Source organism: Lynx rufus, unplaced genomic scaffold, assembly GCF_022079265.1.
Source record: "Lynx rufus isolate CCGP_SWC_20201006 ecotype Redwood Valley unplaced genomic scaffold, mLynRuf1.p SCAF_4, whole genome shotgun sequence".
NCBI lineage: Eukaryota > Metazoa > Chordata > Mammalia > Carnivora > Felidae > Lynx > Lynx rufus.
Window position 1 is genome coordinate 167,425,701 of NW_025814856.1, and position 24,514 is coordinate 167,450,214.

The window sequence follows — 24,514 nt, forward strand, 5'->3', positions numbered from 1 at the left end:
TCAGACCCCTGGAAGTGTAAAAAGGGCCTTCCACGGGATGTTCTAGAGCATGATTGTCCTGTGCATGTGCGTTTAGATACATCTCCCTCGCCTGTCGTTCTCTCACTGGCCCAGCTCAGCACAGGTGAGGAGGCGTCTTCACATGCTGGGCACTAGATCCAGGCTCGAAGCTGAGGGAAGCCGTCCACAGGAAGTGGACAGTAAAAATGGGGGAGGGAGTTGAGCAGCTTTTTCGCCATAGTGTGGAAGGTTCTAGATAGGCCTATCGGTGCCCCATTTATCCAAGCAGTAACTAGGAAACTATGCTGGAGGCCGCCTTCCTTGAGTTAAAGCACACAGATCGTGGGGTGCCTGGATGGCTCAGTCCGTTGAGCGTCCGACTTCGGCTCAGGTCGTGATCCCATGGTTCGTGGGTTCGAGCCCCGAGTTGGGCTCTGCACTGACAGCACGGAGCCTACTTGGGATTCTCTCCCTCTCCTCTGCCTCTCCCCCACCACTCATGCACATTCTCTCTCTCTCTCTGTCAAAATAAATATATAAACTTAAAAAAAAAAAAAGAACACAGGGGTGCCTGGGTGGCTTACTCGGTTAAGCGTCCGACTTCGGCTCAGGTCACGATCTCGCGGTTCGTGGGTTCGAGCCCCACGTCAGGTTCTGTGCTGAGAGCTCAGAGCCTGGAGCCCGCTTTGGATTCTGTGTCTCCCTCTCTCTCTCTCTGCCCCTCCCCCACTTGTGCTCTGTCTCTGTCTCTCAAAATAAAATAAAAACATTAAAGACAACCACACATAGTGGGGCAAGCTCTGGGGGGCTACGGGGCCCATGCACCTGCATATCCCTCGGCGCACTTAAAACCATGTTTGGCTCATAGCAGGTGCTTGATAAAATTTGCAGAGCACTGGTGCCCAGAGATCTTGGATTCCAGCATTGTCTCTCCCAAAGGACTCGACCCCACCTCCTTCTAGTCAGCTCCGTGACTCATCCACTCACATCGGAAATTTGAAACACAGTCCCTGATCACTTCAGTGGGTTAAAATTCATCCCAGCGCAAAGCGCTCTCTTATCTGACAACGGCCCCCCTGCTCCGAAGGGCACGGCCGCAGCAAGTGCACGGGGCAGAATCCAACACGCGCTTGGCCATTTGGGCCACAAGGAAGCAAAACACGTCCCGCCCCACACCACTAAGAGCAAACGTCATGCGTTGAGATATTTACGCATTTCTGAAGAAACGTATAAATGAGTATTTGCTCATCCCTTTTTAGTCTAGGCTTCTTCGCTCCGGGGTGAAGGGAGTAAGGTCGGCTAATCATCATTTTACAGGCCAGTCATCTGAGACCCCCCCTCCCCAAACCCGGCGCAGAGCGGGCTCCGCACGGGCACACTAAAGGGGTCGGCAGAATGTGTCAGTTCTCAAGGCAGATCTGGGTCAAATTCTGACCAACTTACTAGCTGTGTGGCCTTGAAAAAGTTGTTGCCCTGTTTGTGCCTCAGTTTCCTCACTGGATGGCATAAATGGACCTGCCTCACTGAGTCGTTGGAAAAGATTAGCCACAATAATCCAGGAAGAGCGCTGAAAGCCACCTGGCCCGCCCAGTGGTTATTGTTACAAAGGAGGCCCTGGCTACACCGCCCGGCCACAGCCGCCCTCCGCCTGGGGGCCGTGAGGCCGACTTCCACGGTCACAGGAATTATTCCCGGGCCCCTCAACTCTCCCGAAGGTCCTGTTTTGCACGCAGCTGGGTATTTTTTGCTAAGATTCTGCAAGCATCCAGGCAGGCTCCAGGGAAGGGTCTAGGGCCCCAGGAGAAAAGCGTCAGGATCCGAGGAGCTGCCCCCTAAGCTCTCCGCAGGGTTCCGCCGGCAGCCCTGAAGCGTGCAGAAGAATGTGGGGACCCCATCCAACCTGTGACAGTCCCTGGCTAGATTTCCGCTCTTTGTCAGCCGAACAAAGGCGCGTCTCCCCGCTCCCTGCACCCGGGAACTAGACCACCGTGAGCGGAGGAAAAGGAAACATAATCTGGCTGCGGTTGTTGGCGGAGAGTTCAAGAACAAACTCCCCTTTGTGTCTTCTGGCTCCGTGCAGGAGAGCGATAAAGCCAGCCAGGGGAACAGGAAAACAATTTCTTGACTCGCTCTGTCGCCTAGCTCCCTTTTCCAGGACGAGCTGCTGGAGCAGCGCTGGGCGTGGGCTGGGTGCGCCCTTCTCCCCTGCGTGGAGGCCGCCAGGGCGCAGCGCAGCGGGTGGGGGCGGGACGGGATCTGGGGGCCTGGAGAGCGTCGCTCCGCCGCCGCCGTATGGGGCGCAGCCCGGAGGCCAGGCCCGCCCTATCCTGGGAGCCATCGAAAGCGCCAAAGCCTTGTCTGAGGTGATGCCCATGGTCCCACAGCTCCCAAGAGCTTCTGGAAAAGTCTATGGCCCTGCATCCTGGCCTCTCTGAGCCGGAGGAGCCCTTTCTGTGGGCCCCACCCACCCCTTGAGCAGGTTCCGTTGGGGAGAGAGATCATACCGGGTGGGACAGCGGCGCCGGCGCCAAGAAAGGTCTCCTAAGCAGACCCGAACCCCTGCCTCCACTCGCATCCTTCCACGTCTGACCTTACTCCAGCCTCATCGTGGAGGCCTATGCACTGGTGGACTCGGACTACTTGTTCTGCATTTATTCGAGAATGTTCAAGGGAGAAACCACATTTCACTGGACCGGGCCAAGAGTTTAGGGCAGGAGTGGCGAAGACGGTCTGAAAGAAGTGGGGTGCGCGCCTTGGCAGCGAGCAGACGGAATCCGCACTCCTTCTGGTCCTGGGACGGGGCCCTGGAGCCGAGCCCGTCCCGCGCAAGATACCGGCTCGGACCCGGCCTCCGGGTCCCGCCCGTGGCTCCTTCCGGGCGGCCCCTGCCTCCGCCCGCCCTGGCGCGCCCTCCCCCAATCAGGGAAGTGCTCGAGGGCAGGTGCTCCTGAGGTAGGGGAACAGCCGGCAGAGCCCAAGACCTGCGGGGTCCCTCCTTCCTGTGGGGAGAAGCTCGGGGCTCCCCACCCGCGGCTGCCCCCAGAGCTGGAGGCTGGCGCCACGGGGCGTCTCAGCGCGCCCCCTGCTGATTGCGCGGGGCGGGGGCAATGCCACCTCCCTGGGGAGGCCCCGTTTCAGAAGGCGGAGAGGAGAAAGGCGTGTGTCCCTGGCCCAAGACATCTGGTTTCCGAACGAAATCTCCAGAACGAAAGAAAAACCAGCCCGGCGGGACGCAAGCATTGGTCAGCGTTCCCTCTGACTGGTATATGGCCAAGGCGGGGAAGAGAGGCCCCTGCCCGGGCCGCCTCCCCCTTTGCTGACCCGCCTCGACCGCGGGCGACCCCGGAAATCAGGTCTCCCAATGGGTCTACCGCTTAGACGGAATCCAGGGTCCTAAGCATCTGCGGGTCCACGTGCACCCGCAAGGCCAGAGGAAGGCCTGCTCCCTGAAAGTGGCCCGGGGTGGGAAGGGACGGAGGGAATGACTTGGCCGCGGCCGCTCCCGCCCGCAGCCCAAACGCGCCCGGCCTCCTTCCTTGGGCTCCAGGCACCGAACGAGAACCGCTCCGACCCCGGATTTTTTCAAATCACTTTTGCTGGTTTTCCGCGGCTTTCCTCCCGAGAGGCTGGGTTTCTGGCCAGCCCTCTCGCCTCCTCGCCCCACTGCTCCCCCCCCCCCCGCGCAGCCCTAGGGAACAGCGCGGACGCCAAACGCGCCGGGGCCCGGCAGGCTCGGTCCTCGTCCGAGTGCGCTGAGCGAGCTGCTAGGGGGCGCGGCGCCTCTCGGGTCCCCGGGAGCGCAGTGCGAATCCCGGCGCCAAGGCCCGGGCGCTCTGGTCTCCGGGCCCGAGCCCCGCCGCGCAGCTTCTGGCGGGCGCTTCAACCCTCCGAAAGCGCAGCTTCACTTATTTATGTGTTTTAATGTCGTCAACGGGCAGCTAAATGAATTGCAATTTGTAATTTTTATGGTTAATTTGAAATCTCGCTCTTGTCGGCTAATCCTGTTAGTTGGCGGCCAAACAAGGGGAAAGTCGTGTCGCCGCCGAGGTGGTTCTAACGGGCATTTTACGCGAAATGACACCGGCGGCCGGAACAAAGGGCGCAGCCGCACCCGCAGGCCCGGCGGCCGCGGCGGGTCCGTGCCGGCGCCAAGCGAGCCGAGGCCCGGGCTCCGCGCGCCCCAGCCACGCCGCCCCGACCTCGAAATCGGGAGGCCCCGGTTGTGGCCGCGAGCTCCCCCCCCCTCCCCCGCGCCCCAGAGCCTCGCCCCGCGGCCCCCGAGCAGCCCCGGCCTCGCCCACCCCGCCGGGCGTCCGGGCCCTCCTGCCCTCCTCGCCTCCTCTCTGCCTCCCCGGCCGCTCTTGGCGCCGGGCCCCGCGGGGAGCGGAGCGGGGAGCGGGGCGGTCGGGGAACGCCGTCCCTTCGTCCCCCTCCCCCCTCCCAGGGGCAGCCACCGTGCGGGGGCCCCAGCTCCTTCCGGCCCCCGGCGCGGCCCGGATGGGGGTCCCCGGGGCGGAGCGCGCGTCGGTGGGGGCGCTGGAGCGCGCGGCTCGGCTTGTTCGCGCGTTGTCGCCCGCGCCGTGTTCCTTGTCCCTGGCGCCTGCTCGGTGCCGTCCCAGTGCGTTTGATTGAAACGCGGCTGCGAGAAGGTGTCGAGCAGGGAACGCGGCGCGCGGGGCGGGCGGGGCGAGGCCGCCGAGAGGGAAGGGGACCCGGGCGGGGAAGGGGCCCCCGCAGAAGCCCGGGAGCGCGGCGGCGCTGCTTGCAGGACTCCTATTTTGAAATCGGCGGCTGTGCCCTCCGGGGCGCAGGATGCAGGGGTCAAGTGTCACTTCCTCTGGCAGTCAATCTCCAATATTCCTTGTAATGTTTCTAAATGGACGAATTCATTACGCGGGGGACACGTGAAGGGGGAGAGGCCGCTGGCGCGCCGGGTCAATAGCGTCCACTAATGGTTCATTTTGCACAGCGGAGCGCGGCGCCGTGGAACCCAATCAATAGTGTTCACTTCCTCGCCGCCACGGGCCTAAAGGTCACTTAGGGAAGGTGGGAAAGGGCAGGCCCCCGACAAGTCCTAACTGTCTCTCCTCTCCCCCTCCGACCGGTTCCCCCCCCCACGACCTCCTCCACCCTGGCGGTGGAGCACCGGGTGTCTTCCGGGGGCGGAGGGGGTTGTAGGTCGCTTTTGCAAGGACAGGGGCTCTTCTGGCTAAGGGGAGGGCGACAGGGTGGCAAGCCAACAGGCGGGACCGCGGTCTCTCCTCCCGCTGTTTTTCAGAGGAAGCATTGAGTACAATGAAAAAGGGACCATCTCCTTGTCCCTTCCCGTGGGACCGCCAGGACAGGAGAGGGCTGGGGCAGGCAAAGCCCACTCCTTCCAGGGGAGGCAATGCCCAGAGAGGAAAGCCTGCCTCAGCTGGGTGGCCTTGAGGGCTTCCCCGAAGGGGTCCTGGAGCTCAGAGCAGGGAAGGACACCCAGAAGGCCACCCAAAAGTTTCTCCCGGGGAGATGTCAGACGGGGCTGGCTCCAGATTACAGGGTGGAACGAATTCCCTGAGTTTGGTGAAGGGAAATAAAAATTTGCCTCCTGGAAACCCCTGCATCCCTGCCCACCGCAGCAACCAGAGAACTTCACCTCTCTTCCCTTGTCTTCCTGGGGTTCCCACGGCGAGGAGGAGGAGGAGGAAGGTCATGGGGTTCACACTTGGGGGGGGACATCGAATGGTTGTATCTGACCCTCTGAAACCTGTGACGCTCTGGGTATACATGGCCGTCCCCCGGACACGTGTCTCTTGCGGGAGCCGTGTGGATGTCATAGAAGGCAGACTTTGCACAAACCCTGCTTGGCTGAAAGGAGATGGAAGGGGTTCGAGTCGCGGTAGGAGGTGCAGTGTGCGCTTACTTATGGGCGTCAAGGCCAAGGTCAGGGGAAGAGCGGGTCCTTGGTGAGCGACCCACAGAAAACCCAGTGAGCTTCCGCTGCTCTCTCCCTTGTGGCTGGTGGCTGGCGGGGACCCAAAGGCGGGGACAAGAAGGCATCTCCGCTCCCTTTGGATGTGAGGAGGTAGAGCGGAGTGGAGGTGAATGGCTCCGAGTTAAGACGCAGCCACCACCCGCTTGTCGTGGCTGCTAATGCGTTTCTCACCTCCCCAGTCTTCAGACATATCTATTCCCCCGAAAAGCATGCTTTTAAAGAAACTCAGATGTGAGGACTGTGGCAGTGCTGACTGTCCACAATGCATCCCGTCTTGGCTTATGGTCAGACGGTTCGTTTCCACCATCGACTGCGGGTCTCTTTGCAGCAGGGGGGTTAAAACTGTTTGCACTTTGATTTACCTGGAAACGCACTTCCCTCCTCCAGCTCCGTTCCCCACGTGCGGCTGCCTGTGAGGCCACTTCCAAACCTCCTTGTCCTCCCCATCAGGTACCTGTGCCCAGGGAAGGCTAGAGCACTTTGCTCAATTGAAGCAAGTGACCTGTACGAATAGGTAAACGCAAGCTAAGGCAACACAGCTAAAATCTTTGGCCAATTAAATCTGACATTTTTTTTAACCAAATTCCGGATCTTAAGTTATTTATTCAATCTTCAGTTATCCTATTAAAAGGACAAACATATATCCTATTAAAAGGACAAAGGGACCTTTGGTGCCAGTATTTTTTGGAAAGCAAGCTCTTTTACAAATTCCCACGGAATACATTCTTCTACTTAAACTTGTCTATAATCGAGCTTCTCGAATAATCATATGAATGCTGTGTCCTCATCGTCGGCCTCCTCTAAGCCTCTGAGCCAAAATACTGTAAGGTCAAGCACTTGCTTTTTATTTATACATATTAAAATTGCTCCTAAGAGTGGACTTTCCGCACTCGATGTGTCAGGACAGGAAGCAAATGTTGTTTGAGGGGAAGATTCCAATAACAACCCCATTTATGCAAGCACATCAGAGCAGAAAGAATCATTTCTGTTAGTTAACATTTTTAAGCCAGAAAATTAAAAACAAATATTTAACTTCCCAATTTGGAATTCGGGTTGGCATTTGACTGCAAAACTTTTACAATGCATACTCAATGAGTTAAACACAATCTTTACTAGCCAAATAAAACGGCCTTCGTGTGGCTCAAAAATAAGTTTGAATAAACTGAAGGATAAATAAAACGTGTGAGGGTGCCCGGGGAGGGAGCTGATGTGTGTGAACTTGGCCAAGAGACAGCTTTTGGACTCTGCCCAATTCAGGGGTTTTAAGACGTCTTTTATTAGATGCTATATTTAGAGAAGACAAATATTGAATAAATACGTACACTTACAAACATTAACAGTTCCCGCTTTGTTCTCTTCCACGCCGACTTTATGGTCTGTTGGGGATGAACTTGCCCTTCTCCGGTCTCCATTGCTCCCTTTCTGTTTGGGGCTCACGCTCCCCCTCCCCCTGAGTGTTCTGTGATTGTGCGTGGGTTTATCTCATTTCCCCTACACAGGCCACCAGTGGGGAGCAAGAATTGGAACCTCGTGGCTCACTGGACGGCCTCTTGTGTGCTCCGAGCCCCTCCAAGTGTGCAAAGGAAGGAGGTTTCTAATGTGGGGGCCGCCCCGAAGCCCTAACATGATGTCCCTTCTGGTCCCAGCACACACCTGGCTAGGCTTCCCTAAAATGTAGCTTAGCTGGCCTCCGTGGTCCTAGCGCTGAGTTCTGGCCAGAGACATCCTGATATTTCCTCTGTGCTCTGCCGGTGCACTCCAAACCCCTCTCCCAACACGCACAAAAACATGAGAGCTCTCGAGCCAGGAGCTCGGGCTCCGGCCTGACCAGGGCTCTGCTGGGGCTGGGGCAGCCCCGCGTGGGCCTTGGCAGAGCTCCCTGGGCCGTGGAGCCCCGGCCCCGGTAATCGGCGCTCCTGGAACCAGGGAGCAGCTCTCCCTTCCCCCTCCTCGGTGCGACCCCAGCTCATGTCCCGCCCCTGGGCCCCAGATCATTTGAGCTCCGTCTTTCGTTCACCGGTGCAGACCGCCGTCCTTCGAGCTGGAGGCTGCCAGTCCCAAGGCCGACAAAGGCACAAATACAGTGAGAGCCCACTCATGTCTGTGGGCTCGGAGATGGGGAGGCGGGGGAGGGGGCAGGGGTGCAGACTAAATGGTCTGAAGGAAGAGGCCGGCCTCTGGGTTTCTCCAGAGCCCCTGCAGGTACAAAAGGAAAGGCCGCCCTGCCCCCTCCTAGGGATACCCTGGAGAGGAGAGCCACCCCCACACCTATGAGCTCGAGCTCTTTCCTCTCTCACCCGAGAGGAGGGTTCACCCCTACTTGTAATTTCTGGCTAAACAACAAATGTTATAATTAATCCGGATAAAGACAGTCTCCCTCTAACACATACACCTGCTGGTTATGCACAAACTTAGGAAAATCAGCAGAGGGTGTACATCCCAGGCCCAAACAAAGGTGTGTGAGTGAAGGGACGTTCTGATGTTTTCTACACCTTCGGTCAACACGCAGCTGCTGTGGAACTCTCCCCCCCCCCCCGCCCGCTGTCCCTGTCCTCCATGTTGACAATTGTTTAGCCTGGCCCGGTCTGGGGACGCCTCTGTGTCACTTGAAGCTTGGGGTTCAGCAGAATGAGCCAGAGAAGGGCAGGGGAGGGGTGTGCCCCATGTCCTCCCATCATGCAGCACCTACGGGGGGGGGATGGTGGTAGGGGGGTCGGGTAACAATGGCAGACGTCTGGGAGAATGAAAACCTCACTAAGAGATACAGACCTGAGTAAAGGAAAACCCCCAAATGTGATAAAGATGGGGAGAAAGAGGCAAAAAGGGTCAGATTCTTTGGGCCTTTAGGACCGTCAACTGTCTCATGTGTTTAATGTGTTCACTAGAGGAACCAGACCAGAGTTCAGACCAACGAGGTCGTGGGTCTTACCCCACCTATGAGAAAATAACAGGCCCTGGGGTCCTGAAGCCTTAGCGATAAGTGAGATTATTGATTAGTTTTTAAAGGGGCACCCGTGCATGAATTCGCAAAGCAAGCCATTAAAACATGGAATCAGTGAGATGCGGCCTTGCAAAAGGGCTTCGTTACTGCTAACGCGCGCACGCGCGCGCGCACACACACACACACACACACACTACATTACATATGGGAAACAGGAAACATTTTAAAAATAAACAAATCCCTGACTGCACTCCCACCAGATTGATCAAAAGGGAACCACAGACCTCTTGGATTCACCTAAACGCATCGCCCAAGAAAACTATGAAAACGCGCCATCCAGGACTTCGCCAGCCTGCCCTCGGGGAAGCTCTCAGATAGCAGTTACCCAAGGTAGGCGAGGCCAGGGCTCAGACGAAGCAAACTTGTCTTTCCATTCCCCGGGACAGGACACAGCCAATCTGCCTCTGTGAGCAGACAGCGGCAGACATCTACCCAGCGTTCTGGCCCTGCACGGTTCTTCTGGGGACACCTGTCTCTCCCTATAGAAACTGACGTTCCAGATCTGTGCCCTCCCCGGCTTACCGCGTGCCGTCTGCAAGGGAAGCCGAAAGAACCCCCCGGCCGGCCTCTCTCCCCGCCCTCCCCTCAAGGGGGAAACTTTGATCAAGCAGAACTTTTCTTTTCCTTTGGCCCCCCGAGCTTCTACGGATGCACATTTTACTCTCAGCCAGAACCTCAGAAGCCTTTTGGATTAATTCTGTCCCCTCTGGCTTTCTGTCTGCAGCTCATCCTGAAAAGCGCTCTCAGAAATGCCACAGACAAGTCAGATTCAATGACTTCCCAGTGGTTCATGAACTGACCGTGGCTACCTCGGGAAACGCACCCCGGGGCCCCCAAAGTTCATGGCTCAGCGCTGTGCACACTGAAACAATTAGAAACGTTCCCTTGCTTTGCCCCAAAGAAATCGTGGTAACGTATGACACACAGGAGCCCGATTAACAAATCGAGACTAAATCTGCATGTGGCGAAATGCAATAAAGATCTACGTATTTTTCTCAATACTAGAAACCACAGGCTTTGCCATGGAGTTCTGCAGTGTCTGCGTTTCTCTGCTTTTAAACACCGGATCCGTCTGGGTATTTAAAAAATGAATCGATTGCTGTCGCTGCCTGTGGGGAAGGAGCCTGTCTGCAGCGCGTGGGGTGTCCTTCCATCAAAGGGACGCCAGGGGGCAAGAGGCGTTAACAAAGAACGGGCGTAGACACGCTGCCTTTATCTGCCCGTGCGCGTCACTTTCCAGGGCGAAATGTCATTTTGCAAGGTTATACGTTTCCAATTCCACACAGAGCCTTATCGCTCATCATTTACCTCTTGGGCACAAACAAACATCCTCTTTAAATAAAACCAGGGAAGGGAAACGTATACCCTCGCACAATTAAAAATCACGCAAGAATGCCAGGCTGTATTGAACATTGCCGATAATCCGACTTACCTTGCTGATACTTTGGCCTAATCCTATTTTCTCCTCGCAGGAGAAGGATTCTGCAAGGCCATGTTTTGTTCTTCGGGAGGATGGTTTACCTGGCCGGTGGGCCAAGGGGTGCAGAGCCCCCCCCCCACACCCAGGCCACCTAAGGTGGGGAGGGGGAGATGGCGGGCTGCCCGCCTGGCCCAGCAGGTTGGATGTCCGAGTGCAGAAAGCAAACGAAACCACTCAAGGGAAACTTGGCTGGAGACAAAACACATTCAATTTCCTGACTCCTCGGCTTTCTCTCCCGAATTATTTGCTTTTGCAGGGGCACGTTAAACAAATTAAACACTAAAAACGGAACCTCCCTGGCTCAGAGCATCGGTCGTTGTTTTTTCTTTAAGGCTATGGTAATAACAGTAATAAAAATGAAAGAAAACAATGGCAGCCTATCTTTCAAAAAATAAACTCAATTTGTCCCCTACAGTCCTTTTGGCAAATTCTTATCAGGCAGGGCCGAGCAGACAATGGGAGCTTTGTGCTAATGCCTGCTGCACTCCGCTAATGGTTCTGGAAGCTTCCACACTGCTTATTGGGCTCCTTCCTGCACCTTGGCCCTGCAAACAGGGGCTTCTGGGGACTCTGACATCAGCCTGGCTCCCCCGTCCGGATCTGTCCTGAGAAAGGGGCCTGGTCTGAGCGTTGCTGAGTAGCCCCGGCGGTTTAGGATTCTGTTTCTCCTGCACACCCTTCCCTACCCGCCCCCCCTCCCCCCCAGTATCATTTCTCTTTGAAATGTCATGAACTTGGCGCTTTCAGACCCAACCGCGGGCTCAGGCCCCAGACAATGGGATTGTCAGAGGGCCAGCGCCGAGTTTTTTCTGCGTGTGCACCGAGCGTTAAGCCTTTTCGCCCACAAAACGGCTCTGTCTGACCGGGTCAGACAAAAGCCAACTTCCACCCTCCGCCTCGGAGGGCATCTGGGCACAGCCGGGGTGTCCAGCGCCGCGCCGCCTGCCCGCCCTGGGGGGGAGGGGGCCCCAGCCACCCCACCCCCGCCCCGCAGCCCAAGCGCAGGCTTCCCCCCCTGCCCCCCGCCGCGGTGCGATCACCCCAGGCCCCCGGGGGTCCCTCTGCGCCCGCCCCCTCCCCGCGGCGCAGCAGCTGGGGGGCCCCGGCCCGCCCCCCCTTCCTTCGGTCCGGCGGGCCCTGCTCTCCGAGGCCCCCCGCGCAGACCTGCAGACCCTCCCTCCGCACCTCCCCGGGCTTGGGCCGCGGGGCCCTGCGGCAGGGGCGCGTGTGAGTCTGTGCGAGCGTGTGAGCGTGCACGAGCGCGTGAGTGTGCCGGGGGCGGGCCAGGCTCCAGGAGGGACAAGAGGCCTGCTCGGTTCCGAAAAGACCGATGAGAACGCGGGCGCGCCCGACTCCGTGCGGGTGAGTGTCGGGTCGGGGGGCATCTCTCTCCGGTGGCCCTGGGCTTGGGGGGTGGGGGGATGGCGGCTCCGGGGGTGGTGGGGGACCGCTGCCCGCCGACCCCCCTGGCCCAGCCGGAGCGAGCGCGGCCTCCCGCCCCTGGGCGCCCCGCTCCACCTGCGGGGCGAGGGGGAAGCGAGCTGGCGGCTGCTGAGAGCTGCTCCCCGGGTTCACGGTCAAGGGCGGCCCAGCGGCGTGTGCGGGGCGGGGCGGGGCGGGGAGGTGGGGGCCCGGCGCGCCCAGGGAGCCCTGCAGGCAGAGCCCGGGAGCGGGCAGGAACCTCAGGCGACGGGCGGGGCCTCGAGGCAGGCTTCGGAGGGAGGACGGTCTTGTTCCTCCCTCCTCCGCCGTGGAGTTGAGTTTCAGCACGGGCAGGGGGCGGGCTGGAAGGAGAAGGAGGCCGTGAGCGCAGAACGCCCTCCCACACACACACCTGCAGCAGAACGTGGGCAGGTGGACGTCTTCCCGCCACAGAGTCATATGCAGCGTCCCGGGGGTCTGGGGAAGGAGAGCGGCGGGCGGAGCGCGGCCGGGCCGGGGCTTGGGAGGCCTGTTTTCCATCCCAGATAGGCCGAGGAGCCCCTCACTAGCCGTGGGGTGAGTGAAGGTGGACTGGACAGTGTCCCCCCGCCTCTGGAGCCCTGCCCTCCCAACGGTGACTTCTCCCATCTCTGTCAGTGTCCTGGGGCCATAAGAGGGTCCTGCAGGCTGGGGGCTTGAGACAGCAAATGTATTAACTCCCGATTCTGGAGGCTGGAAGTCCGAAATCGAGGTGTGGGCAGGGCCTTCGTTGCCTCTCCCCAGCTTCTGGAGAATTCTTGGTTCTCCTGAGCTCCGCGACGCAGCATTCCAAGACCGCATCGTCACATGGCCCTCTTCTCCCTGCGAGCCTCCTGGCCTCATCTTCCCTCAGTGCCCACAGAGGCCTCTGCTCCTACCAGGCCTGAAGATGGCCTTGGGGGGACCCTGAGAGACGACCTTGGGTCCCAGCAGCCCAAGAGGCCGCCAGGGGACAGCGGGAACAGAATAGCAACACCGCCCGGGGGGCCTTGCACGTCCCCTCTCTGCTCCTGAGGAACCAGGGCTTGGAGCAAGGTGGGCATCTTGGCTGGCTCTTTCCTCCCAGCAGATCGCCGTGTCGCCCCGGGATGCGCTCAGGGTCCTTCCCCCTCTTGACCTCACCCCATCCCCTCCTCCCTTCCCTTCGGGGCTAGAGTCCGGATGGAGCGGGGACTGAGCGTGGTGGCTGACGTTGGCCGTTCCCCAAAGGGGTTGTGACAGAACAGCGCATCCCCAGGAGACTTGGGGCTCTGTGGCGCCCTCCAGAGTGAAGGGTTCCGGGGCCCCTGGAAAACCTCAGCTCCACCGAGCCCTCGGGCTGTGAGTGGGTCTCGCGTATGGCTGGGGCCTCAGGCCAGGGAAGGGGCAGTCACCGTGCTTGCAAACTTGTTGGTCCCTTCCAGCTCTCAGACCTTGGAACCTGTTACAGGCTAAAGCTGGCCTCCTCCCCCAGGAAGCCCTTCCCTGCACCGTTTCCCCACCTCCTCCTAATTCCAGGCCAGGAAGTGTGTCCCTCATCTAGATCCTGGGACACCAGGCCCGAGGTCTGTCACCACACCAGTTCCATCGTGCCCGCTCCATGCTTGCACACGTGAAATCCCGACGCGATGCCTTTGTTTCTGTGTCCCTGGGTGACAGGGACTTCCACGGGCCCGTGTGCAGTAGGTACTTAATTAATGCAAGCGAATGCGTGTCTGGCCACCGCTCCCTGGATGGGGATAAAGGGAGCACCCCCCTGACTTAAGCCCCTTTTCCTGCAAGTTGTGTTCCGAGAAGACAGGACTTGTAGCAACGATCCACGCGTCCCTCGTTCTACCCAAACTTCATCTACAGGGGGAAAGGGAAGGAAGCCGTGTGGATTAAAACTCAGATAAGACCCCCAAGCAGAGAATTCGGGATTCCCGCGTGTGATCGCTGGGGCCAGTATCCCGCCGCGGGAGGGGTGGTGCTGCAGACCGGAAGTGGGTGGAACAGACAGCACTGTCGCCGGCGCACCTGCTGGTCCGCCCGGAGCCCCAGGCCGCGGGCATGTTCCCGTGTCACACCAGGCATCTGCACCTCCCAGAGGGTTTGCTGCCCCCTCAGCCTGGGCGGGGAGCCGGCGCTCCCGCCTTTCCCGCCAGCACCTTAAAGCCCCCGGTTTCCTTGACCTTTGCGTCAATTTAATTGTAGGAATGGTGAGGCTGGTTTGTGCACCGCGTGACGCTGAGTGGATGCGTGTCTGAAGAAATGATCGGCGCCACAGGAATTCAGGCCCTCGGGCAGCAGGTACCGTGTGCCAGGCGCGGTCGTTCACGGGACGCACCCGGCCAATCCTCACGTCGAGTCTGCAAGGGTGGCGCTTTCGTCATCCCCACTCTCTGCAGGACGGAGCAGATGGGGGGGGGTCAGCGTCTGCTCGGCCACTGGGGAGGAGGGGCCAAGCCTCCGTCCTTGGGCAGACCACTCAGCTCGCCCCTCTGTGAACGCCTCTACGCGTCCTCTGCTCCCCGAGACGGTGAGCTGTAGGTCGTTCGGAGGGCGTCCTGCACATTGTGTGCGGATCAAGGCACATCCGGCCCCATGAGCACAGGGGCATCGTGCAGAACTTAGGGCGCCGTGTCAGAAGGAGCCCGGGACTAGGCCCGCGGCATCTGGCCCCTCATCTAGGTAGGGGAGGCTTGGGGCAACTCATCTCTCTGGATGTCAGCTCCTATGCAGGCTGCTTTCTCATCTGTACAAGGAAGCCACTGCAAGTCAACTCTGTGGGGCCATGGGGACCATCCAAACGGGGACAATGGAAGCTCCCTTGAAAAGTGCCGGGCAGTGCACAAAGGCAGCCGTCTGCTGTCGTGAAAGTGAGCCCCCTTCGAGGACACCCTCACAACACAAGTAAACCTGGGGCAGAAGGTTCTGGTTGCTTAGACCAGAACAAAGCCCTTCATCCCAGCGCGGAGAAAAGAGAACTGGCCAGGAGTCAGACCATTTGGGTTTTAGCCTGTCAAAGCCTTTTAAGTGTTCTGCTTCGTCAAAGGGTGTGTTACAAACTCAGCTTATTTTAAGGTCCCCTTCGCTCAAAACCTTTGATGTTTCATATTTGAGTAGGAGGCTGTTCCTCCCTCAGAGAGGGGGTCCTCAGCTTTCTCCGCCGAGTCCCCTGCTCACGGTCGCGGCCCCTGCACCTGCAGACCAGTGTGTTCTCCTCGGGGGTGCGGTCGTGGCCTTGGAGAGGCCTTGGGGCTGGGGGCCGGGGGCCCGGGGGCTGCTGGGTGAGGAGGTACTGGGTGGAGCCTCTGTAAGACAGAACCAGATAGGAAGGCACAACCAGGCCTAGGGGGGCAACACTCCCACCAAAGCGGGGAACAGGTGCCCCGGCACCAGGGGGGGTGTGCCCCCCACTGTTTGCGGAGAGAAAAAGCAGACTCGCCTCCCGCCCCTTAGCGTCGGAAAGAAGAAACTGGGGTTCTCAGTGGTCCAGTGAGTTACCCGAGACCCCAGACTACACTCTCGGTCTGTCTGTCCCACTCTTACTGATTTCACCAACGCACGCGTTTGGGCTAACGAGTCCTGCCCGCAAACGTGGCGGTCTCGTTAGGAGAGCGCCACCAGCGCTAAGGACACGGCCAGTGAGTAGCTGTGCCCTGTCCTCGTGGTCGGTGCCGGTGCAGCGGGAGTTCCGGGGAGGCGGGGCCTTCTCAGGGTTTGCAGGACACCAGGCCCTGACCGTCTCCATGTGCGCGTGCCGGTCCCCCCAGTCCAGACAGCCAGGCCTGCCCTGTCGGGCACCTGCTGGGTGTCCCTGGGAAGCCTGCACGTGGGCTCTCTGCGCCCCTCCCTCCCCGCCTGCGCTGTCCTCTCTCACACGGTCCCCAGCACGGGTGGCCCAGGGGTTTCCCCGAACCCGACATTTGGCCGCTCTCATCTTGGGGACTCGAGGAGGCCAAACACGGTCAGCGGCCAGGGTGGGAGAGATCACCCCTGTTATGCAGAGCCCCCCAACATTTCCCGGCTATAGATTGACTTTACCACTTTGCAAGAGCTGCTCCCGCGGGAGGGGCGGTGCTGACCCGGAGGCTGAGGAGCTGGCCAGGTCTCGGGGCGGGGGGCGGGGGGCTGGCAGTGAGCTGCATCCCGGGCCCCAAGGCCGCGTTGCCTCCTGGCTGGGCCGAGGGGGCTGGGTGGGAGCCGCCGGTACCCCCACAGCACTGTAGGGTAGCTCTCGTCCCGTTTCACAGCAGGGAAACTGAGGCCCAGGAGGGCAGATCATGGGTTGGAGGTCACCAGCCAGTAAGGCACGGAGCCGGAATTTAAATCTGGCTTCCTGAGGCCACAGCCTGCCAGCTCTCCACCCCTAGGCCACATCAGCCTCCGGTACAGGTGTAGTGCCTGGTGTGGGCGCCTCTGAGACACCCCTTCTCCTTAGTAGACAAGCCAGCCCTGATGCAGAGGGGTCTCCAGAAGCAAGAGACTGCGGCTGCCGGGTGCACCATGCAAGGGCTTGCTTCCAGGGTGTGGACTTCAGGCCAGTGTGAGCCTGGCGGACTCCACGAGCACCTGCCTGGTCTGAGATCAGGCAGGGGGCGGGGTGGGGGGTTCTGGCCGGAACGCCAGTGAGCCGAGACTCGGGCCCTTAAAGGAGCTATGTGGGGGCCCAGCGGGCAGTCCAGCAGAAGAGCGCTGGGGCGGGCCGGAGAAGACAGGGCTGGCCTGTGGGGCCACCTAGAGGACGCCTCTTCTGGCTTGGGGCCAAGGGACTGGTGGCCAGTGAAGGCCGCTTGGAAAAGCAAGAAGAGGGCCGGTGACGGATCTGGACCCTCATCCCGAACACAGCGGGTTGTCTGGGAACGGCTTGAAGTTCACGGTCGGCTTGCAACGAGCGTCAGTCGCGTCCCCAAGGGGAGAGAGGTGGCCCGTGGAAGGGGACACGGGTGTGGACGCCTGGGCCTGTGATGGCAGGCAGCAGCCCCCACCCCGTGGCTTAGGGGTGGTCACCTGATGCTAGAGGAGAGGGGACAGACGAGGAGCGGGGGACGCGCACCTCTGATTTCCTGCCGACCTCCCACTGCTCAAACCCAACTGGAGCCAAAGGCCAAGGCAGCTGCTGGGTTGTGCCCAGTTAGCTCCTCCTGGCGCAGAGCCGCTGGAGAAGGGCAGGCAGGTGGGGACGACCCGGCCCAGAGGCCGTAGGACCAGGTGGCCCCCGCTCTGTGACGGAGAAGCCCCCGCGCCTACCACTCCTCGGTCCCCGGTTCACGAATAGAGATGAGTCCCGGAGGGCCCCCCCACCCCGGTCCGGCATAAACAGCCCTGCGGTGATTTATTCAGAGAAAACCAACCAGCGGGAGCTCTGGCCCGTGTTGAGGGGCCTCTGTCCACCCACAGGGCTCCGCTCACACTCCCCGTTTGGCACGTCACTGCCCTCATTGCCCCCGTCACAGGCACGTCGTGCAGGGTGCGGTGGGGCCAGCCTGCGGGGGCGCGTGACCCAGAATGGCGCCGGGCCTCCCGCCAGATCCCAAATGGCCCAGGCCACGCGCTTTCATCAGCGGCCGGGGTGGGTGCCGTGGAGTAGGAGGTACCACGTGTGTCCCGGGACTGTCACCTGTGCGGTACCCCCCTTCCCACGTCAGCTGCTGAGTGATATGCTCTCTGAACGAAGCGAGGGAGACCCAGGCTCTCCGGTGGGTCCCTTCGTTGGGTTCTGGCTGCGAAGTAAAGGGAAATCCAGAAACGCCGTGGCTGGAAGCTTAGGGCCCAGGTGTGGGGCACACACGGTCCTCAGTGCTACCCGGCTTCGTAAGAGACGCCAAGGTACGGAGCCCGAGGGACACAGGGACCCCAACAAACTTCTCGCCAACTCCGTGCACCCAGGACGGGGGGGGGGGGAAGGCAGGGCCGTGGGGGTGGGGGCGGTCTTAATCAAGGCAAGTGACTAAATGGCAGTGACATTCAAATTAACATTATTCACCTTCGGTCTGGAGAACAGTGAGCGGATGACCGCAGGTCATGTATGTTTGAGTGGGAAGTCGTTAACTATAAAAACTCACAGTATGGTGTCTCTTGAAAAATACTGCAGGGGCGCCTGGGTGGCGCAGTCGGTTAAGCGCCCGACTTCAGCCAGGTCACGATCTCGCGGTCCGTGAGTTCGAGCCCCGCGTCGGGCTCTGGGCTGATGGCTCAGAGCCTGGAGCCTGCTTCCGATTCTGTGTCTCCCTCTCTCACTGACCCTCCCCCGTTCATGCTCTGTCTCTCTCTGTCCCAAAAATAAAATAAACGTTGAAAAAAAAATTAAAAAAAAAAAAGAAAAAAAAAAGAAAAATACTGCAAAATGAAAAGTATAAAGCCTGTATTTTCCCATTTCATTAAAATATGAGTGTGACCCCCCCCCCCCACCGCCCCGCCGCGTGGGAACGTAGCGGGCGGACCGCCGCCGGCTGGGCTGAGAGTTCACGGTCCCCGCCCGGCGCTCAGAACCCCGCCCGCGTGCCGGGCCCAAGGCTGCCCGAGTGTTTAAAATGTCGGAGAGCCACTCTCAATATGCACGGCCTGGGACGCGGGCTTAATAAAGCATCCTCCTTCACAGTCGCGGGTCGTGCCGACAAAACGCAGCCGCTGAGGCCGGGGAAGCCCGCGAGGCTGCGGCCTGGAGTCACGCGCTTTCCAACCCCGGGCGGGAGGGGTGCGGTGTGTAGAGTCGTGTGCAAACCCCGAGTCTGTCTGCGGCTTCATTTCCACGCCAGGCCCGGCGGCAAAGTGATGCGGTGGGAGACGCGTGGTGTTTTGGGGTAGGACCGACACGTCTGCTCAGAGGCTGAGCTCCAGGGAGCCCTGGGGACCCCGGCCCAGACGCTCCCCTGGCTGGTGGCTGCGACCTTCCCCCCCCCCGTGGCCCCTGCGGCCAGGAGGGAGGGCAGGGCTCCTCTGGAGGGAGGGAAGGGGCGGACGGCCAGGGGATCCCCCGACGACGGGGCGGAACAGCCCAGAGTCAAGGTGCTTGTGGACCACTGGGTTTAGAGGCTCGTCTTCTTTGAACGGGGCTCTCAAAATCAGGAACCAGGGCCCTATGCGATTCTGTACGGTCTGTAGAATTTCCATTCCCAACATTGGAAAGACGTGTAAAAATACGAACATGTGCAAAAAATAAACAAGTGTAGAAAGTAAAAAAGAAAAAAAAACCCCATCCACCACCGGTCAGAAGTAAGAGTGAAATGAATGTGTTTGTTTTCCATAGAAAGTATGAAAAAAACAGCTCTGTGTTGCTTTAGGAATCGGCCCCGGGCTCTGAAAGCCGGGGAAAGAAATCATTTAAAATTTAATTTTAAATGAGTGACGCTTTCTTGAGAATCTCCATTCTGGGCCCATCGCCCTAGCAGCACAGACCACACTTTCCTTAGATACCAAATTAATTGCTTTGCTGAGAAGCCCCGCAGTCACCCAGGAGGGACTGAGGGGCCGCCCCTCCCCCGTTTCACCTGCGACCTGAGAGCTGGCGCCTCCCGCGGTCCTGGCCTTGGGGACCGTGTCTGAAACAATGAGGGAAATGCGACTGTTGTACAAACTGGGTTTGAAATGCCTTTTCCAGACTTGCTTCTGGAAAGGCACCGTTTGGTCTTTGGACGCCATCCAGGCGATGTCGAGATCACCGCCCTGAAGGGACCCCCTGGTGGTCTCTTCCAGGGGGCAGAGGTCCTGGCCGCCGGGAGGGAGGGCTGCCCGCTTCTCCCGTCCCTCGATGGAAGCCGGCCCGTGGTCAGGGGGTGCACTGGCCTCCCGCCCACCACACACAGCCGCTCGAGACCGAGTCTGCTCTGTTATCGACTCTCCGCCCCTCGAGGACCACAGGGACCGTGGGGAGGAAACGGGGAGGCCATGGAGGGGCTGAGGAGCCCCACGGCGGGCGAGGCTGTTGGCCTGGGTGCAGGCCGCGGGGGACGCCCTAGCACCCACCCTTGTTGGGGCGCCCACGGTTGTCTTTCCGGAGACAATGGCACGGCTCCCTAGTCACACTCTGGGAAGGGCATCCCTGCAGGGGAGGTTCCGCGGGTCCCAGCGGCACCCTCCGCAAGTGCTATTTCCTGCCCACAACGTTTCGGTTCCAGTAAGTCGGGCGTGTGAGCACTTGACGCCTCAGAAAGCCAGCTCGGAGGAGCGCTCCCCCGCGGTGTGGACAAGGAGGACGACGGCACGGCCGCAGCCTTGCCCGAGGACACGGACGCTTACCCCAGCTCCCCTCTCTCCCCAAACGCCGCGCAGCCCGCGTGCGTGAACCCCTTTGTTCTCCTGGCTGCCGTTCCGAATTTACAATATTTGATCGAAGCTGCACGAGAATAATGATCCCCGCTCCTGAATGTTTTCACGACGGCACACTGAGGAACCGGCGGTAACGAAACGGCGAGGGGCGCCGTGTGATTCCCCGGCCAGCCAGAGGCTGGGGGCCGCCGCTGAGGGTCCCTGCCGCCCCCCGGGACCCGGCGGGATTGATGAAAACCCTCCCACTCGGCCATGCTTTTAATATACGTCTTAACACGGTTATGTTTTTAATACACGTCGTAACGCGTGGGAGCGTGCTGGGGCGGGTGCCGCTGGCCTCCTCGGCCTCATCCGTGACTGTGGGTCACCCGGCTGCCCAAAGGCCCTCAGACGTCATCATAAGTGACACTTCTCCCGCCGCCCGTGCGTCAGTGACATTATCAGGTGCGGAACGAGGGGGAGAAACAGACCGGTGGCCTCACCCTCCGACAGCCTACCGCACCCCCACCCCTAACCCTTCGGGGACAGGGACGTTGAGCTGCGGATGAGAGTTCCTATTTTCTTTATTCTTACATTTTCTTGGAACCAGAGAATCTGCTCTATAAAGGGAAGCAACGATTTTCTAGGAGAGCCGAGGTCAAGGCGAATGAGCCCGGGAGAGATGAACACGTCTGGGTTTGGGAGTCCACCAAAGGGAGTTTGGGTCCTGCCACTTGCTAGCCACGAGTCAGGCAACTCACTCTCCCAGAGCCTCCGCTACCATCCCCGTAAAATACGGGCAAACGTAATGGGATGCTGTGACTGCTAGACCACAAACCGGGGCTCAGGCGCTCACGAAATAGCGGGTTCGCCCGGTAAGTGTCCTCGGACCAGTTGCCCCACGTGGTCGCTGTTGTGTCAAGGTTCAGCTTTGGGCTCGCGGTGCGGCCTGTTTCCTGGGCACCTATTATGCGTCAGTGCTGACGCGGAGACAAACCGTGCCTGGCGCTGCCCCGCAGGGCCTCACGGATCACACACGTGGAAAGACGAGCAGGTCGCGAGGCTGGAGAGGGTGCGGTGCCCGAGGCGGGGTCGGAAGGTGCGAGCTGGAGCTTGGAGGGGTGGATGACGCCAGGAAGGGGATTTGGTACAAGGAACAGCGGTCACAGAGACACAGAACCACGGCCTCCCTGGTACGTTGCCGGAGCCGCCAGGAGGGCTCGTGGGGGGTGAGCTCAGGGAGGGCTCCTGGACTTGTGGCCGTGGGTTGGGACCCTGTCCTGCGAGCAGGAGGGCACCATAGGGGTGTCCGATGAGGGAAGTGACATGGTCAGCATTTTGCTTTGGGAGGACAATTCTGCCAGGAATGTTTGCCTGGGAGGAGGTGAGGACAGCCCGGGGGACAGCGGCTATGGAGGTGAGCCAGAGGAGTGTGGGGCAGAGCTGGGGTGAGGTCTCAGGGAGACCGCAGAACGGAAGGCAGGTGCGGGCCAGGCAGGACGGAGGTGACAGCGCCTTGGACCAAGAGGGCACATCCGTGATGCAGGGCTTCCCGGAGACTCTCCTCACAGCAGCCCCGGGGGGGTGGGGAGTGGGGGGCTGGCCAGTTGTTGCTTACCTACCTTACAGGCATGGCCCTGGGGCTGGGACAAATACAGCCATCCGTCCAACCCACGTCGCTGGCGCACGCTGAAACCACACAAGGCTTCCACACTGCTTCCCAGACTCGACGTGCGCCTCCCAGGACCCCAGGGATGACGCAGGGAATGCGTCCCCACGCACCCCGTCTGGGACCACCTTCCCCTGTCTCCGGGTGCCAAGGGCGCTGAGCGAGGCCTCGGCCAGGACCGGCCAGTCGGCCGGCAGGCCGCAAGACTTGGGGCTGACGCGATGTCAACCCGGTGCGGTAACGGTGGTTTTCCCGCTACAAACGGGGAGTAGTGTCTGTGGAAACAGCGCAGGCTGCCTGGTGGCTGGCCCGTTTCCACAGTGGAAACCGGCTTGTGGGATATGTTTTAAAGGTCTAGCGTGGGGGCGCCTGGGTGGCTCAGTCGGTTGAGCGTCTGACTTCGGCTCAGGTCACGATCTCGCCGTCTGTGAGTTCGAGCCCCGTGTCGGGCTCTGTGCTGACGGCTCGGAGCCCGGAGCTGCTTCGGATTCTGTGTCTCCCTCTCTCTCTGCCCCTCCCCTGCTCATGCTCTGTCTCTATCTCAAAAATAAATAAACATTAAAAAAATTTTTTTTAATAAAAAAATTAAAAAATAAAAAGGTCTAGCGTCATAAGAATGCAGAAAAGCTGCTCCTGACTCTCCATTCCCTCCTGCAATCCTGCCCCAGCCGCCCAGCCCCGTGGGGGCTGCTCCCCTGCCCAGCTGGGCTCTTCCCACTTTGCTGCCTGAGAGCTGCGGGCTTTTTTATTTTTTAAGTTTATTTATTTATTTTGGGACAGAGCGCACGCGCACAAGCCACGGAGGGGCAGAGAGAGAGAGAGGGGAAGAGAGAATCCCAAGCCGACCCCACGCTCAGTGTGGAGCCCCACGCGGCGCTTGAACTCACAAACCTCGAGATCGTGAACTGAGCCGAAATCAAGGGTCGGGGGCTTAACCCACGGAGCCACCCAGGCGTCCTGAGACGCGCGTGTGAGCGCTTAGCCGCGGTTGGCCAAGCAGAGCTGGGGTGCTGCCTGAGTAGGAAGCTGGCTTGTCTGGTTGGTGAACACACTTCCAGACGCACGGGCCTCGTGTCACCCGTCGCAGATGTTGTCATCCTCCGTGCCCGTGGACCGTCACGCAGCAGCTCGGTACCCGCGACAACGGTCTCACCTAAGGGGGAGGGGACGGGGCGAAGGGGGGGGGATCAGGCTCACCTGGGCAGCTTGGTTACCCAGACGCCCTCAAGCTACTTACACAAGCTGAAGACACGGGAGGGCGTTGAGGGCAGACCCCTGGCGCACGGCACAGGGGTCCTGAAGTCACGGTCCGGAAAGACACGGGTGGGAATAACACCCCACGGAGGCAGCGGGCAGCCAGAGTCCCTGCGAGCATCTCTCTGGAGCTGCGCGTTGAGAGCCTTCGGTGTTGAGCCTTGAGATCAGCTGTGGTGGGAGCATTTCTACCATGAAATCCAGCGAATGGTACAGATCGGGCGCCCTGCCCCCACCCCCGAGCAAGCCTGCGGACACATCCCCGCGGAGAACGGTCTCAGGGCCTGGACGTCCCAGAGGGGTCGCCGGCCGCCTCGGAAATGAGAACGAACCCGGGCTTTGAGGGTTCGCTGTGTTTAAGGCCCGTCCACCTGGCCGGGCCCGAGTCCAGATGTAAGCAGCCCGTGCTGGTCCCCACGGCCCCATCCCGGCCGCTCGCCTGGCCCTGACCTCCCGTTAGTTGGGTGCTGGATCTCGTAAAACTTCTCACAAGACAACAGCACTGCTGTCTTATTTATTTAGGTGTTTATTTAGCACCTGATATGTGCCGGGCCCCGGTGCGAAGGACCTCATGCGCACGAATCGTTTCATTTTCTCCAAAAGCCTACGAGGCGGATAATGGTTTCCACATTTTAACACCGGGGGAAGCTGAGTGGGAGGAGTTGAACCGCGTCCCGCAAAACTACGCTACGGTCCTACCCGCGGGAACCCCAGAACGTGCCCTGTGAGTAAAACTGGGGTCATCGTACAGGGACTGAGCTCAGGCGAGGTCACCCTGGTGGGTCACGCACAGGCCCCCACCCTGGGAAAAGGAGGGAAGTCTGGACGCAGACACACGGGAGGACCCGCGTGCGGGCGAGGGGGAGACGGGGCGGGTCAAGCCGCAGGTCACTGGCAACGGCAGAGCCGGGAGAGGAGCGGGAGACAGGTTCCCTCACAGCCTCAGGAGGAAACGACCCTGCCGACCTTGATGCTGGGCCTCTGGTCTCCAGAGACGCCGGGAGGCTCGCAGAGGGCAGGACGGGGCCGCGTTCACAGGCGCCTAGGGGACACGACCACAGTGTGACGCCCCAGGGACCCTCAGGAGCAGATGGCCCACCCCCTTGGTTCCCGGAGGCAGACGCTGAGGCTCGAGGAGGAGGGGACGCCTGGAGCGTCGCGGAGCAGGGGCCGGGACCGGAGCGGAGGACTGCGGAGTCCCCGCGTGTGGCCTGGCTCCCCAGCCCGCCCCGACGTCGCTGTGTCCCCAGCCCTGGGTGTCCCCCCGGGACAGCTCACCGTGTGGCCTCAAGAGTCCCCCGCTGCTGCCGGGCCCCGCCTGCCCGCGGACCCCCGCACACCCCTCGAGAACTTTGGCTCCTCGCAGGTGGCATCTGAGGCCCCTGGAGTTTTCCAGAAGGAGAAACATAGTCCTTCCTCCTTTCCCTTTGACTACGTTCAGTCGTCTTTGCGCCAGGGAGAAGTCCC